The 18,059-nt window shown below is 45.2% G+C and overlaps 2 protein-coding genes across 4 annotated transcripts in view; both read left to right on the forward strand.

Moving 5' to 3' along the window:
- The window catches only part of LOC116842356 (CUGBP Elav-like family member 3), a 332,691-nt gene extending 322,974 nt beyond the window's left edge, over nucleotides 1-9,717 (forward strand). Inside the window, exon 3 of the transcript XR_004377715.1 lies at nucleotides 9,657-9,717. The gene's annotated coding sequence lies outside the window, so the exon portion shown is untranslated. The remainder of the gene's footprint in view (nucleotides 1-9,656) is intronic.
- Nucleotides 7,822-18,059, forward strand: part of LOC116842353 (CUGBP Elav-like family member 4) — a 605,467-nt gene continuing 595,229 nt past the window's right edge. Inside the window, exon 1 of one of the 3 annotated variants that reach the window (XM_032811450.1) lies at nucleotides 7,822-9,857. The gene's annotated coding sequence lies outside the window, so the exon portion shown is untranslated. The remainder of the gene's footprint in view (nucleotides 9,858-18,059) is intronic. The other 2 variants (XM_032811456.1, XM_032811447.1) reach the window with 2 other exon arrangements.

An 18,059-nucleotide genomic window follows, 5' to 3' on the forward strand; every position in this document is an offset into this window, starting at 1 on the left:
GAGAGAGAGAGAGAGAGAGAGAGAGAGAGAGAGAGAGAGTAATCGTGTTATTATATGTTGCAACGAAATATATTATGTTTCATCAAATATGGCGCGCATTGTTCAATGATGTTAGGTATTAATTCTCGATTTGGGTATTAATTAATCGATTAAAATTCTCTTTGACTAAAATAATCGACAAATCAGTAATCGAAATTAATCAATCATCATATATAAAATCACAAGTAATTTCACCGATTGATAAAATTAATCATTAATTGAACTTTGATACCTAATTAAATCAATATATAAAGGCCTTTCGAGAACCTATAATAGTGTAGCGTAATATAATTTTATCACACATGTACACCCACAAGCAAGCAAATTTGATATTATACAGGGCGTTACAAAAATAGCAAATGCTTATTATACTGAGTAAAAATACTTGTGAACATGAATCAAAGAGAAGTTGATTTTTCGATTCATATTTACCAAGTATTCGATTCATATTTACCAAGTGTTTATTCAGTTTATTAAGTACTATCTATCCTATGAATCTTGAATCTTTTTCTTTTACTTTATTCTATTCTATGAATCTTTTTCTTTTACATCCTATTCTATCCTATGAGTCTTGAATCCTTTTCTTTTATACCCTGTATTTCTAAAAGTCAAGAAAATCTAAAAACCTAGTCTAATCTAGTATAAAATATAAAAAACTCTAGTATGTTTGATTACACATTAATTAATAACTAATTTCACCAGTCAATGAAATCATATTCGCGATTAGCTAAAACTAACGGGCGTTGTTAGAGTTACAACAATGTGCCAAGAGGATGAAATTAGAAAATAAAAACAAAAGGAAGAATAGGTTTGCAATTTATATGTCTAGATTGCAGTTTATATTATGCTTTAGCCTGTATTACCCGCAGAGTCTTAAAGAGAATAACTATGCAAAATTTGGTTCAGATCGGTCAAAGAGTTCAGCAGTATATAAAGAACATACATACAGACAGATGCGTTCTATTTTACATGCAGATATACATATATGATTAATCTGAATTATTGATTCGTCGATTATTTCAGTCCGCGAAAATGTTCATCGACTCACACCCGACTCTGTTATCCAGCACTTACCGCCACGTTCCACGTAATTGCGCGATCCCACGTCTGCGAAATGTGTGATTCATCTGCGGGGGCAATAAAATCATCGACGATCCGGCGAACTTTCGCAAGCTCCTAATACGTTCGACTCCTCGGAGTTTTCCCGGCTACCGTCGGGAACGATCTACGTACGTACGTGCACGGCGTTCGCGAAACGACGGCGGGCGCAACGACCAACGTAACAAGTGCGCCGCGACGTTACGCCGGTACGTGTCACGTAGTAGTAGGCGGCCGGTCGACTCGCAATTCGCGGACGGAACCGCGGCGTTCCCGGTCCGATGGAACGCCGGGGCGAGAATTTCGGGCATCCACCGCGTCTTTATTAAGGCCGGCTCGTCTATAATTCACCGGAGCGGCCTAGGCAGGCTGACAGTGCCGGACTCACAGGGCGCATAAACACACCGGCGTCCTGAGCAGAGGAGGTTCGTGCGCGCACGGTCGTGTGTGCCACGCATTGCGGTTGTCAGCCCTAGTCAACGTGTAATTTACTAGCTCGCTCACCCTCCGCCCCCTCCCACCCGACCCCACCACCCTCCCCTTTCATCCCTTTGGCTCGATGCAGTCGCGGGTTGGACTCAGTCGGTCGGTCGGTCGGTCGGTCGGTCGAGGTGCAACGGCGTCTAGACAGTCGCAGCGGCAACAACAGCAGCAGCAGTAACAACAACGCGACAACAGTACGCAGGCGACCGTCGTAACCGTCCCTGCTGCTACGACTAGTTACGATGCAAGTGGATAACGCCGCTGCAGCAGCGGGCACCGCTGACCACTCGGAACCCGACGACCACAGAGCCACTATAAACCAGCGGAGTACATACTACGTCTCCCGGAATAGCCGGAACTTTCGAGCTGTCGCTTGCCGATGATCGTCGAGATTATCTACCGCACACGCGTAGGCATTTTTCGCGAGAAAAAAATGTTGGCGAAACTTTTCCGCGTTTCCTCTCTCTCTCTTCCTCGCTCGCGTTCATTAATCGTCTGTCCGCCGCACCGCTCTCGCCTCATTCGTTTGTATTCCGCGTCGATTCTTCGCATTCGCCGACGCGTACTCGGTCACACACGACCGGCGCCTTGATTCACACGTCACGATGATCGCGATATATCTGAGCTTTCCCCGCGCCAACATTTCCCGATGAGATATTATTGTCGAAATGTTACTTTCACTCTAGTTGCTTCGCATGATTACAAATATGTTCTTTTCTGTCTGAACTAGGTTAAACTTTCCATTTCTCTTTAGAATAAAACAAACGTAAAACTTATCTACACGGAGAAAATAATTATCACTAATTATTTCTCACTCTAAATTTAATTTAAGATATGAAATTAATATTAGATTTCTTTAATTCACTATCAATTTCACATCTCACACGGAGAGAATATTATAGTTGTTCTGCATTGAGAAAGGAATGTTCGGTTTTTGTAACTATAATTTTTTATATAGAGAAATAATTATATGTGACCAAAAAAACTATTTCTTATTAAATTCTGCTATAAGGTTAGTGATAAGTCTCATATACATGTTATTATTACTATTTTCATGTCAAAACCAAAAAATATGATTGAGATAAAAAATATCAAATTTTAGTTAGAGTTACTATTTTTTGCTTGCGTGTAAATTCTTCTCAATTTTATTATGGTTCTCGTAGTACATAGAAAAATACTGTCAGTTAGATCTATATTACTACTCTTTTAATTTCTTGAAGTGAAATTTCATTAAAAAATAGAGTAAGCACCAAGTCATTTCAAGGTTTCTCATTTATATAAAGTAAGTTCTCTCCGCTATGAATTACCGAATAAATATTTTCACTCTAAATTAAAGAATGAATCTGATGGACTCCATCGTCCCAGAGACATATTCACTCTAATTAATTGAAATATTCACTCGTACGAAATTAAAATCTAAGTTTGAATGAAACATTTATTCTAGTGATCTCAAGAGTGGCAGTATTGTCACTATTTTTCCGTGTGAAAATACAACCCTTTTTCGCTCGTTTTGAGTGATACTCCGTTCCAAGAATTTTAGAGAGTAAGGATGTTGGTAAATTCAGCTAGAAATATGGCAAAACTTTTAGCAGCACGTAGAAAATGAAAGGACAATAAATTACTACAGAATGTCGACTCATTGCCCGGTTGCAAAATTCTGCAGCACAATTTTTGCTACAAAATTCTCTCCGTATAGCGTTGAAGGGAGAAGGATCACAGTTGCAGTGCAGCTAGTTCATTTAAAAACGGACAGGTCTTATTTTAATCGGTCAGGCTGGACGCGTTTATCTTAATTAATTGTTTCCTTTTTTCAAAGTTCACACGTTGTCCCGCAAACCGCGTCGTGTGCGGCGACACTCTCACACTCCGGAGAACGAGTCCCGAGATAAACCAACTCGCCCATTTATCTCTCTATCTGCTCGACTTCGGTGCTTCTTGAACTCTACTCACTCTCTCTTTCGGAATCTCGCGAGCAGTTCGCTTCCTCTCTCACTGCACGCACCGTGTGCAACGCTCGGTCGGAATGTCGTTTACTCCGGCAACCGGTCTCTTACGTTCGTAACCGTTCGTTACCGTTAGTTCCGCCTGGCATGGCGCGTTCGCTACGTAAACACGTACGTATGCACGCCGCCGTGGAGAGGTTTGAGAGTGCATTTCGTAGGAAGGTGTGGCTGTTTTGCCTTCTACCATTCGTTACCTTTGCCGCGAATGCACGAGCCACGCACGGGCGTGTGGAAGTGCGGCAACGTTTACGAGTGCAAATAACGCGACCGCACCGGCCGTGCAGCGTGTTTCACTTCGTCTCCTTTCCTCCCCCTCCGCCCCTTTTCCCCTTTCTTTTTTGCAGTGCCCACGCACCGCAATACGTGAATGATCTCACGCCTCGTTGAACGCGACGGCGCCCGCGAGCCAGTCATAATCGTTTTTACGATCGGCACTTCGGATAACTGTCGATCTCGTCGATGCTTTCGTCGGCCTTCGCGCGGTATATTCCTACAATTGGCCGTGCCTTTATTTCACTCGGAGGGGAAAATAGAGCTGGCGAGCAATTAAAATAATGCCGGCCACTTAGAATCGAAAGCGTAACGACCGGCCCGGAGTTCTTCGGAAGAGTTAATTTGTAAAACGCCCCCGATTCGCGTTGAAATTACGTCGGATCTTCGTTGTAAAAACTTCCTCTCTGGAAAATTGCCGGATCGCCGGGCGTGCATCACTTGTACGTTCACCGCCAAAGCGCCACGGTAATCTCGCGGCACGGTTTTAGGGCTTTTTCGCGATGGTTGGAGGATTCATGACGTGCTTGCAGGTATGAATGCATAATCTCCGCCGCGTGCCACTCGCCAATTTTCGTACGTCGATGTATCGTGAAAGAGAACGATCGTTGTAGGGCAGTCGTAATGAATAGGTCGGGTGGAAATATACCGGGTCAGGTGCAGGTACCATTGGAAGATAGTCGATGGATGTAGCGAGTGTGCGGCGCAGGGGAGGTATGGGTGCAATCAGCGCGATGATAACCAGTATTACCGCGTCAACCCATCCCGTGCCGCCGATCTCCGCGGCGTAATTCCCGGGGGTTCTATTTGTGACGAGAACAAGCGGCTAGTATGACGGGAATCCGGCGGGATGATGTATTCCGTGTTATTTATTTCCAGCGATACCGGGCCCAGGCGATTGGCCGGGTGACAAAATAGAATCAGTTCGGGCAGCCCTTGAACATTCGTGCTTTCAGTCCTCCAGCTTCGTCTCCTTCGTCAACGCTTATTAATATATGCATGTATTTCTTTTTCTCGCATTTCTGACGCAAGATTTTGTTTTAAAGTGGAAGTATTCGCTTGTATTCTGCTCATGGAGAGATAAAAATTCGATTGTATTAATGTGAAGTTTGGTTGTAATGGACGGACCAAAGCGTCCTGCTTAAAGGAAACGGAATTTCTGCTCCGTACAACCAAATTTGGAACCACAGGAATTCGGTGTCCTTGAACCAAAACATTCGTTCATTAAAGCCAAATTTCACGTTAATGCAACCAAGCTTTTTTCTTCGTGCATGTAATGTCTATATCTTCCGCACAGAACATTTCTCTAATTGTGATCCAGCTCGGTCCCCTAAAATGATTATGGGTTCTGGTTAAAACTGTAATGTTTCACATATGCGATTTCAAGGGGAAAGTTTTCCCAATATTCCTTCTGATCTATTTACGTTAGAATTGGACAAAACACATGTTACAAATAACTTTATTACTCAGGAAAATATGCAAAATATTTTTATATATTCTACTGGATATAATAGATGATATGAAAATGAAATTCCCTGTTTGATATTATAAAAGTTACCAACCAAAAAGAATAGCATCCTAAAGTATTTCTGTTTCGATTCTATACCGAGAACCCATGCTTGAGACTCCCAATTAGCATTGTAGTGGAATAATCAATTTTGGAGCCGAATTTGGGCGATCTAATTGGAATCTATGTTGTACCTGGGAAAATTTTGGGCAATTTCTATGCGGATTCTTCTTCTTATGCACAATTCGCATTCGTGTTTGTTTTCCTTTATAATTACGCCGCGATCATTAATTTTACATCATGGGAGTAAATTACATTTAATTTGCTTTTTAATCACTCGCGTGCACGGCAAGCGGAAGTTTACGCTCACGAGTGAGTTTCCATCGAGAAGAGAACTAAAGAAGGCGCGGCTATAACAGCTGGATGGAAGTTCCCGCTGCGTGGCATACAAAGTAAACTCGCTAACGTTGTCCTTCACTCACTAACCCCTATTCTCTTGGCATCTCTCTTCTAAATTTTACCTCCTCCCATGCCGCCTCTTTCCCCACGCAATATTTTCGCTTATTCGTATCCGTACATTCGCTGCGCTGTGTGTATGTGTGTGTGTGAGCAAACCCATTTTTCCCGTCCCTCGAAAATAATACAACCCTCTGCTCCAGCAGGCGCCCTATTTATTTTCGTACAAATTCGGGGAGGCAGACGCGAACAATGATTTTAATAATACCGAGTACGTGCCGTAGCGGAGAAAATTCTCCCCGATTACATCTCGAACTCACTATTCCCGAAAGAAAACTGTTTTAACGTACCGTAACTGTTTTAAGCACCTGGATATAAAATAACTGTGCCGTCTCGGGCGCAACAATAATTTTTCTTCTGTTTCGCCCTTATCGGGAATGAAGATCATTTTATCCGACCGCGGGATCGTTATCACTCGGATTATGCTGAGGCACGTTGCGACAATATTTAACTCCTTTATATTGCGACGAACAAGGATTCCTACGGTCTTTGCTTAAATACCCGGAGGTAATCATCATATTTTGCCATCGCCGTGCCGGAATCTACGCCGTCAGGAAGCGGATCTTTTTGTACTTGAATGAACCTTGCGTATTCCTCTCTCACCGTGACGAAACACGTGCTGCGACTCTCACGAGTGAGTCTCTTACGTCACGCGGCTTATTCGCCAACGCCGTTTGTCGCGTTTCTCGCTTGACTGAGTGTCGCGCTGTAATTTCTCGATTCACGTCGGAAAATGTGACAGCTCCTTTAACGCGCGCGTGCGCGTGTATACAGGGTGTCTTGCAATTCGTTCTGCAACCGCAATAGAACTCATCAAATTGGACATAAAATTCTTCCACCATTTACAACAATCATGTAAAATCTTGAGTTATTAGATCAGAGAAGATCAGTGAGCGATCACGTGCTCGATAGATACGGTAGATGAGTTATAATGACTATGTCTGTCTCATACATTAGGTTAAACTGAACAAAAAAGTTCTTTACCATTTTGCAAATGGCCATTTTTAGTTATCAATTAAAGAAGATTACGATCGAGCGCGATAACGCATCATTGTTCTTTGATTAATAAAAATCTACGTGACTATTTGTAAAACGATAGAGGACTTTTTCATTCAGTTTGACCTAATGTACATAAAAGCAAACTCATCTATCGCGCGTAATCATTCAACGATCTTCGATTTTTAATTCAAAATTTTACCTGTACGTTTGCGAAATGGTAGAGGAATTTTAGGTTTGTTCGAGTTGCTTGTATTATTCACACTTTTACATCTGATGCTTGTTGCATACTAGTGTACTCCAAACAACACAATTTTTTTCAAAATACGTTCTGAAGACGCTTTTAGGACGGAGGGATGTCACCAGAATATTTTTAGGACGTTCTTTGAAGGTGTCTGAAAATAGCTAATATCCAATAAGTTTATTCGCATTAATTGAAGTTTTTACATTTTTACACTTAGTGCCCATTAATTCTTTAGGGGTTCTAAAAATGACGTCATGTTTTCCGTTCGTGTTACAAGTGTAAATGCAAACTGATACACTTTTCACTCTTGCTCGGGAAAATGGAAAAAGTGTATCGGAATTGCATTTACGCTCGTAACACGAACGGAAATCATGATGTCCGTTCTGAACATCATTTTTAGAACATTTAAAGAACATTTTTAGAACATTTAAAGAATTTTAGAACATTTTTAGAACATTTAAAGAATTAATATGCACTAAATGTGAAAATGTAAAAAGTTTAATTAATGCGAATAAACTTATTGGATATTAGCTATTTTCAGACAGCTCACACCTTCAAAGAACGTCCTAAAAATATTCTGATGACATCCCTCTTAAAAGCGTCTTCAGAACGTATTGGAAAATTTGTGTTGTTTGGGGTGCAGTAGTGTGCAACGGGCATTAGGTGTAAAAGTGTGAATAGTACAAACAACTCGAACAAACCTTTTGTGTTCGAGACGAATTCTATTCGTACACTGCAGCTGCATGAGGAATTGTCGGACACCCTGTATTCATATATTTGAGTTGTCGCGCAGAAATCGTTAACGCCACCCCGGGCGAGCGCTTCTTAACAAGTGGTCCGAGAAAACTCCGCAGTCGCTTCCTAACAGAGGGAGAGTCGGGTCGAGAGTCGGTTTTTATCAGTTGCGTGAGCGCGCCACGTATGAAAACTTCCAGCGCTCACGCCCTGTTTCCTACTACAAAGATGATGGCTAGATGGACGAAAGGGCGCGCGATGGAGGGCGCGGGACGAGGTGGAAGCCGGAGAGGAAGTTGTTGGACCATGTCGACTGCTTCCCAAGCCAGCCGAAGTGGACCTATCGACTCGAAACGAGTGTGCTCGACGTTAAAATCCCGGTCGCTGCTCTCGTTTCTAAGCCTCCCCTCTCACCCACCGTCATCACTCTTTCTCTCTCCCTCTTATTCCGCCAACTTTCTGCCTTTCCTTCGCGTGTACAGTCGCGCGAGCGCGCTCGTCCGTCCGTCCGTTCGTCCGTTCGTTCGTTCGTTCGTTCGTTCGTTCGTTCGTGTTAGACGTAAACGATGCAATGCTGGGTGGACACGGTCCAGCAAATCCGAAATCCCCTTTTCCTCGATATAAAGCTCCGTCTCTTTTTTCGACTTGGACCCTCCACACAGCGAGACTTTGCGAGACCGGCTCACCCTGTGTGAGCAAAGTATCGGAGCCGCCGATAAAACCGAGCTGTAACAAACGAAATTGACACTATCGGGTCGGGTTCTCGCACGCGGAAATGCGCGCGTCAACGGTGGAATTCAATTTCAACTCACGGGAACTACGTACGCCGGACGTACGTATCTGTCTCGATAAGTGCGAATGTCGTGAATAAATTCACCAAGCAGCAATTTTCACGACCGACACGTATCCCGTGATCCTATCGTTCCCCCTGCAATGATCCTTCAATTTAAGATGGACCTTTGAGAAAGCCGGAAAAGTTGGCGATGATCATCGAGCATCCGTTGCCAATTGAAACGATATTTCATTGACGAACGAAGGAAACGAATGATTGTCGCAAATCTCCAGTCCTGCCACGAGATCTCGTCATTATATTGTATTAACTCTTTGAGTCCCGATTTAATACTCTGTTAGCAGAAAAGAAATTTCACTCATTATTGTTCCTAGCAATGTATAGAGAGATCTGATTGTTTTTTTATTAATTTTCCAATCAACCATTATGGAAAAATTAAAATGTTGCCTCAAAGAAACGATTCTTTGATATGCTGCATTAGTTTCAATACAAACTATATTCCGCGTAATAATAATTTTCTACTTTTCAAACATTGCGATAATACACGAGAATATTTCGCAAAGTTTACTTTTATATGATAAGTAAGTGCAATATTAGTAAATTGCACTTACTTATAGAACGGTCAGCCTCGGAATAGGAGAGACTTCACTGATTTTATCACTACGACTGGTGATAAGATATAAAAAATCCCGCCTAAAGTCACGAGAGATAGTGTTGCCAGCAACGTTTGACAGTTTGATGGAGAAAAATATCGATTAGTTTGTGGCACGACTTGAACTCGATGTTGCTTCAAGGCAGCAACGGGCGACAAAGGGTTAACTGCCAACGAACGTGCTTCCGTGATCGCGGGAGAGCCGCGATGTTAACGCTAACGGGATGAATTATGTTCAGACAGTGCTGGCAGAGAGATAGTCGGTAGGGAGAGACGCGGCATTTTTCTTCGCAAGGGAGTGTGACGATATTATTCTGTTTCAGGGTGTGACGGGCGACCGGCTGGCCGGGGGCGCCGCACACCTCCTCCATCTCTTCTTCTTCTTGCCACGACCACAACACACAATGTAACAACAACAACTACTACTACTACTACTACTTCTACTACTACTACTTCTACTACTACTACTACCTACTACTACTAGTGTCGTCCGCGTGAACCACGTTCTCAATGTACTCGATGTGGTACGTCACCATATCCCTACTCGGTGTCTCTCAAGATGTGTCGTTAAGTTTTAACGTGTTTCACTCTTTTTACGTTAATCGTGCTCCACACTAGTATATTTCTCCATTGGTGTCTTGATGGGGATATCCTGCGGGAGAAAGGAAGGGGAGAGGGGGGCCGTGAGCTGCCTTCGCCACTGAACGAACGTGGACCCGAGAGTGCTCTGTCTATTGGCGATCCCATTGGACTCTTCGCGTCGTGCGAATCTCGCAAATCTCGTAACTCAAAATTATCGCATCGCCTAGCACCTCCTTAACGTCGTGCTATGGCAGAGGCATTTTTAGTGTGCACGTACGTATTCACACGTGTCATCCCACATTGTGTATACGTTTTGCATTTACATGTATACATATATATCCACATTATACACACATACATCACGCCCAGCCACACATAAACATATATATATATATATGTATTGGTGAATTATGTCTTCACTGTTCGCTGAATTCCGTTACGATGTGAATTGTGGTTAAGTTTCGTTGGTTTATCGATGTTCGATGTTGACTGCTATTGTTGGTTGTTAGGTGTTTAGTGGTCATTCTGTGTTGGTGCTCTCTCTATCTATCTATCTATCTATCTATCTATCTATCTCACACACACACACCCTCTCACCTACTCTCCCTTGTACTCGCTGTCCCGACGACGAGCACCTTATCCATTTCCGCAAACACGAATCCCTAAACTTAATGTTAGAATTTACGATATCAAGCTTGCCTGCTGCCATCTACTCAACAGACGTGGCGGCATTCTGAACTTTATCATTAGATAGGGGATGGTAAGATTTCCATTAAAAGTGTCCATATTTTCAATAAGCATGCTGTTATTACTTATAAGACGGAGAACTGCGTCTGCACACGGTTGCATGATGTGACGCGAGACGGTGAGTCGTAGATACGGTCAACGTAAATGCATTCGAGTTTCCAACTGTCGGTCGACGGCGTCGTCGTCATTCGCGTGGCTTTCGCGGCTCGCGAGACAATCCTGAATAGTGTGTGTACCTTCGCGAATTGACGGACGAGCTGGAGTGAGAAAGTACTGCAGTTCGTCTCATTGTGGAACACAAATTGATCAGGCTGAGCCGCGATTTCTGTATGCGCGGAAGACTTCTCCCTAGAAAACCACTTCCGGCTCGGCAACGTGAAACCTAGAAATGACTGGCATTTGAGAGATGAGAGAATAATGCGTATGCTATTGCGTATCCCTCCTCTGGACATGAGTCTGCCCTCTCCCCCCCTCCCCCCTCGCTCTTCACCTCCTTTCGTCGTGTTTCGGAATATCGGATGCCTTGAGCGTCGCCGCGACGTTTTATTTCGCTCTTTACACTCCGATGCATATTTCGATAACAAGTTATCTTCTCTCTAACCTATCCATCCATTAAATAGCAATTTCAGCGACGGAGGCGCACCGCGGAATAAACAAATCGGCACGATGATGTACAAACAGCGCGGCGCTCACATAAATTAGCCGATAATTATATTGGCGTGTAAATATTATTCCCTAAATATGTTTTACATCTGCAACAGTAATTAAGCTGAGAGCCCGCTCTACACGTTCGGTCCATTCTTTTAATGAGCCTGGAAAACGGCGGCAAACACACGGCGGGCCCGATGGCGGGTTAATCTGCGGTTGAAACGCTTGAATTCTTAACGAGAACGAGCAACCGGCAGAAGGGCAACAAAGAGAGACGTACTTTTAAAACAATTACACGAGTAGACAGCATGAAATTGGATGCTTTAATAGTGAATACCAGGCGCTTCTCGCACACACTCGCGCTCGCAATCTCGATGATCTCCGCGACACGAGGGGGACAACGAGCACAACATTAACCACAATGGTAAAATCAAATACAACGAGAAATTAAATTAATCCGCAGTCGCCGGAAGAGCATTGTCCTCTCCCCACCTTCAACCTCTTCCCCTCTCAGACTCCAAGGGACAGAGGGGCTAAATGATATGACGCGAATATTTATTATACCTCCTTCCCATTTCCTTCGAATTATGCGATTGATCGTAACGAATTACGCCTCGAACTTCCAATTTCCCTCGGAACTGGTCGCTGGCACTTTATTCCATTTGATAGCGACGGGGGCGAGCCGCGGCGAGCGAGAGCCGCTCCTGACAACGACGTATGTGAGAGAGGGACCGAGCTGGCCCGGAAGCATTTATTTGCCAGCGGGAGTTCCTCGTAGTTTTACAATGTGGTCGCGCGACGTTCCGCAAAGGCAGAGAGAGAGCTCGATTCCAGGCCCACCCCGATAATATTAAAAAGTAATTGGATTGCGACCCCGGATGATAGTTGTTGCCGATTCGGTCGCGCGGCTGCACGGTCGAGGAAGAGGGGGAGGCGGAAGCGGGGGTTCAGCGGCGAGATCGGCATTACGGGAGGGCTGAGGCCGAGGAACGGAGGGAGGACGGGCAAGAGAGCAGCGACGCACGAGAGCGTTCGCAGACCGGAATAATGGACAGTCGTTAAATTTAATTGGCACATAATTATCGGGAGTCCAGGCACCAAGCAGATCGCCGCACGCCACACCAATCGTCGCAATCCCATTGCTCCGGCTTTAATATCGAGGAAATTCGCATGCAAAGAGGGAGAGGACGTTCCATTCCGTTGCGTATTTCGCCGTGGCGCGAGGCGGCAACCTCCTCCTCCTCCTCCTGTGTTCCCTATCCCCCTTCGCCGGTTTGTGGTTTGTGCTGGCCTAACGAGTCTGGAATCGACCTGCCCTTCATACAAAATCGCTCTCCACGCCGCTTCCTTCTTTTTCCCGCTGGTAGTCGCGCGAGCGAGCGAGTGAGCGCGTCGAAACGCTCGCGCCTCTTTTATTTCTCCGCCGGCGTCCGCGCGAACGCTCTCCTCTCTGACTTCGAACATTCCCCCGGTCGGATTGAATCCTCGTAGAATGCAATTTATCTTGGATGCCTCGCGTGTGCGCGCGAGCTGCCACCAGCGAGAGCAACTTGAATGAAACAACAAAAGGCGGCGCGTCGCGAAACGACGCGGTGATCTGTGCAACAACGGAAGGAGGGAGGGAGAAAGAGGTGAAAGCGCAAACGAGACGAACGACAGGGAGGCAGTCGGGATAAGGACTAATGGGAATAAGGTATGACTGTAAGAAGTAAGAAATTGACCAATCACAGTCGATTATTCTTCTCACATTCGACTGTGATTGATCAATTTCTTACTTTTTACAGCCATACTTATCCCCCACTATAGACTATAGTCTATAGAGATAAAAATCGCAAACCGTCTCGGGGGTCGCGAGACTCCGAGAAGCCGTAATTAAGTGGCGTCCGCGGTATTAAAAATGCCAGGCCGCTCTCCCGGGCGAATTAATTCACGTATCAATTAGGAGAACCGCGTTTAGATACCGTTATCGGCCGACGGCGCAGCCGAGGGGCGAACATAAAGTACGTTCACACGTACAGGCGGCGTGGCGTCGCGCTACCGTAGTAGGTAGTAGGGGTTGGTGGTGTAGGCGGCCTGGCGGATTATACGTTGGCTCGATATCATCGTGTACCAATAAATAAGCCCGGCGATATCATCTTTCATTTCGATAATTATTATTCGACGCGGCGTTAATTAATTAAGGACGGACACGCCGCCGCCGCCGCCGACTATCGTGGGCACCCCGCTTCGTTCCGCGCCCGGAATGGAGGCGGCCGAATGGCTGGTAGACGGGCCGCGCGCGTGGCACAGCCACGATCGCGTCAGGTGATAACTCCTCGAGCTCTCCGGCTAATTACCGGATGAAAGAGCTATCTGGCGACTGTCGTCAAAGCACCGGCGAGAGCCGGTAAATGCACCTGCCGTGCCATTGTGATATTTTAGCGCGCTCACGGCTAACGCACACTGCGAGCCCCGTTTCGGGGTATCTAATTTTCATTCGGCGTTTTCAGCCCCGCCACCGCGTGCGCGCAAGTGTACTCTTTTTCTCTTTCTCTCTCTCTCTCTCTCTCTCTCTCTCTCTCCTCTCACTCTCACCGTGCATGAATGCCGCGGGGGTGGCGGGCTGTGCAGCGAATATTCAACGCGAGTACGCACACGAGAAACGAAATGTTATTCTCCGCGGCTACTCTGTTTAACCGTAATTATTGTTTCCTTTTCATTTGGCTCGTTAAAACGCAGTCGAGCGCTCCATTCGTGGCTAGTTAAAGAGTTAAGAATCAAAACGCCGGCGAATTAGCTATCTCGAATTTCGGATTCGGTTGCCCGCTGAATTCCGCAAGTTCCCCGACGGGAGTCCGGCCCCGCACGGATATGTAGCGCGCCAATGCGCAATTTTCGCTCATTCCTTGGCATAGATTCTGAATCCTTAATTTAGGATACATAGTGTACGCTTCTCCGACGTTGCTCGACACGAAGTGGCACACATATCCATAGAAATTTCCCAGGACTTACCCAGATGCGGCACACATTCCGATCAGAATGCTCAAATTTGGTTGCTCTCAATTTGAATGCTCTCAAAACTGGTTGTCTCACTCCGCGATGCCAATCAAGAATTTCATTCTCCAGACATGGATTCTCTGTCTAGAATCGAAACCATGAAAACTCGCGTTTTTTTCAATCGATAATGTTTTTAAATTTTTATATCAAACAAGGAATCTCATTTTTAATTATTATAATTAAAATAAAAAAATCGCAAATGAAATATTTTTTTAAATATTTCGAGTATTTTACTAAATGATGAAAAATTGAATGAAATTGACTGAATAAAAGGAAAAGATTATGTAGAAGTCAACGTGTTATCAATATTATACGTGTATTCAATATTAATATAAAATGAAGACTAAAGTAAAAATATTGAAACAACTGTGGGCTTCTCCACTTAGAATCTCATGTTTCAAACATTCCCGCATGGAAATTTCCCAAATATTCCCAAGTATTGCATAGATTCCAATCAGATCTCCCAAACTTGTCCCAAATCGGTGTATCATATCGCGACACCAATTGGAAATTCCATTCTCATCTCAACTATAAAAAATTCTCTGGAATTTAATGTAGGGATCTATTTCCCAAACAAATAAAGTTACAATTGTAAGTGAGAGATCCAAACAGATTCCATTTATTCTGCCCAATGTTTTTCCACACAATTTCTGTTTCTGTCATATTTAGTTATATTTAAATTAAATACAATATTTCTGAATATAAGAATAACAGTACAATAGCTTGAATATTTTATACGACCCGACATATATATCACAAAGTATTTGAATTTTAAATAATTACAATACATTCAATGTTCATTGCGATGTTAAGGTTTCATATTTAAAGTAAAAATATAACATAATACTTTTTTATAAAGACATACATAATTTATTTCAAAAAAAGGTTTACAACAAAATATTTAAAACGGTTTGAATATATATATATTTTTTTACGCTTTTTAAATTTTTATAATGTGTACGTAAATACTAAAAGAGTTTAAAATATTTTTGTTCAGTATAAATATAAAATAGATATCGAAAGAAAGAGGAAACTTATGAAAACATTCGGCAGTAAAAAAGGGATTTGTTTGAGTTTTACACTTGGAATCGCATTTTTAAAACATTGCAATCCGAATTTTCGTAGATTTTCCAATCATATCCCATGATTCTTTTGGAAAAAATCGGATTAGATTCCAATTAGACTTCAGAAAAGTTTCCACGTGAGTCATAATTATTTTATGAAATTGGACTGGATCCTAATTGGCGAGAGATTCTAAGAAATGTTCTACTCGGCTATTTCTACGGCGCGCCGAAGGAATTCTCGGGCATGACAAAGTACGCAGGTCGGCATCAATGAGTTGAAATATTTGTGCGATTCTGCAGATATTTCCCCAAACGTAAATTGTCTGAAACATCGGTCGCCCAAGCGAAGCGTGCGTGAGATCGGCGAGAGGCAAATGCCGGGGATCACATAAGCCGAGCTATTCGGCCAGAAGCCAAGGGAACAAGAGAGCGAGTGAGAGCGAAAGAGAGAGAGAGAGAGAGAGAGAGAGAGAGAGAGAGAGAGAGAGGGCGAAAGGAGAGAGAGAGGACTCTTGTAATTTATTAATTTAATGCGTGAATTTTTGGGTCAGAATCTGGATGAAAGGCTATTGGCAGTGTTCCCGAGCGATAAGGAAAAAAATATCCCTTTTTCCCTCCCTCTCTGACGTTTTGTCGCGCGTTTGTACACCCCAGTGTAGGTGCTCGATGTCCCGCCGCGGCGGTGGAAGCGACTCGTCGCAAACAAATAAATAAAAGGGCGGCATTCGCGAGCGTCCGACGCAAAAGTGCTGCTGAATATTTGATCGTTCTGCAGAGCGTTATGTTGACCGAGCGCTTGGTCATGGGGTTGCTCGGCCAGAGAACCGCGCGCGCGACTTCCCCTTAACCCAGTATGAGGAGCCCGGGAGAGAGAAGGGGTGGAGTTTTATTGCTGTATTGTGTGTAGGTGTCTAGGCGCGGAGGCGAATTCCGCCCTTGGCGGGCCAAGAGTCCGGCTCTTCTTCTCTTGGCGGGAGAATGGGGTCGAATATTTCATATTGGAACGAGCCGCGCGCAGCCAGGCCGTTATTACGCTTCTCGCGCCACGGGATCTATGATCTGCTCTAAGTCTCGAGGATCTTAACCTTCCGCGGTGCGCCCTGCAATTGCGCGCCGTCACGCCTGATTCCGCGAAATAATGCCGCGGGCGGACCGTCACGAGCGAGACGTCGTCGAGTGAGCGGCATTGAATCCAGCGATGCAAATAGGCTCGATAACGCGCGCGTCGTTGCCACGCGCGACAGAAATTCAATAATCGATAGATACCTGCGATGGAATATTTTCAGCGAGGGCTAGATTTCTGGTGCGGGCTACGGAGATACCGGGCCTGTACGAGAAGGAGAGGGCGAAAGTTACAGAAGGGTTGAAGCATAGGGAAGAGAAGAATATATGAGAATGAAAGAGGAAGGGAGGGAGAAGGAAGAGAGAGCCAAGAGCCTGGAATCTTACGAAGAAAAGAATCGTATGAGAGCGTCGGCTCAGGCCGTGAACAGAGAGAGAGAGAGAGAGAGAGAGAGAGAGAGAGAGAGAGAGAGAAAGCGCGAGGCGCTGCGCTACTATTGAATTTAACCGCACCGTGCCACGGATCCTCGCTGTCTCACGTGTATATACGTATATACACACACCGGTCCGGATTTGATTTACGCATAAAATATTCACCTTGCCCGAGATTTCGTTAGAGTTTCGAAGTTCGAGAACGCGCCGCCACCAGCTGCCGTTACTACTATCGTCCTCGCCCTCCTCCTCGCCGTCGTCGTCGTCGTCGTCGCCGTCGTCATCGTCATCGTCGTCGTCGTCGTCGTTGTCGTCGTCGTTGTAGTCGTCGTCGCCGCCGCCACCGCCGCCGCCGCCACCGCCGCCGCCGCCGCCGCCGCTGCCACTGCAGCACAAACGGGCACGCAGGGACGAGAAGAGGAGAGAATGGCGTTGGCGGCAAGTTGTAGGAGAGGAAACGGGTAAGTGTACGTAAGAGGAGGCCTGCGGAAGACAAAACAACCAAGCGCTAGGCATGATACTGGTGGACTGTTGCGGGCGAGTCCGGGCACAAGCCCTGGCAGGGTCCCTGGGCAGGATACCTGCCAGGAAAACTTTGCAGGATCGAAGGAAAAAAGGAGCTGCAAGTGGAAAAAGGAAAGGGCCAAGAAATTCTGCAGCCGCCGCGTCGCTGCGCGCTTCTCTTGGCTTCCTGCCGCCTCTCTCTACTTCTCCACCATCTTCTTCGGCCATCTTCTTCTTACCGAGGCTGTCCCTTTTTGTTTTCGTTCTATCACCCCGGCCCGTTGTGAAATCTAATAAATCAAGAAGCAGCGGGAGCGGAAGTTTTAGCGAGCGATATTCGGAAGGTGCGCGCGCGAGTCCAAGATAGTGGACCGTGGTAGTTTAGGGTGTCTCTGATAACGAGTTTCTACTCTCTCCCTCTATCGCTGCCACCGTCGCGTTCTTCGTTTCTCCCGCGTCTCGCGAGCGATGTCGTCGTCTACGTGAATCGACGCGCTGTCGAGAGTCTGTCGGTATTTTCGCATACAAATGACTGTTCCACGTCCTCCTCCTCTAGGCTTCTCTGCCCGTCTCAATCTCTTCTCTTTCTTCCACCTCCTCCTCTTCTCTCTCTCTCTCTCTCTCTCTCTCTCTCTCTCTCTCTCTCTCTCT

This window comes from Odontomachus brunneus, unplaced genomic scaffold (assembly GCF_010583005.1).
Source record: "Odontomachus brunneus isolate Ranch 3 - 2012 unplaced genomic scaffold, Obru_v1 Obru_scaffold_024, whole genome shotgun sequence".
In the NCBI taxonomy this organism is placed as follows: Eukaryota; Metazoa; Arthropoda; class Insecta; order Hymenoptera; family Formicidae; genus Odontomachus; species Odontomachus brunneus.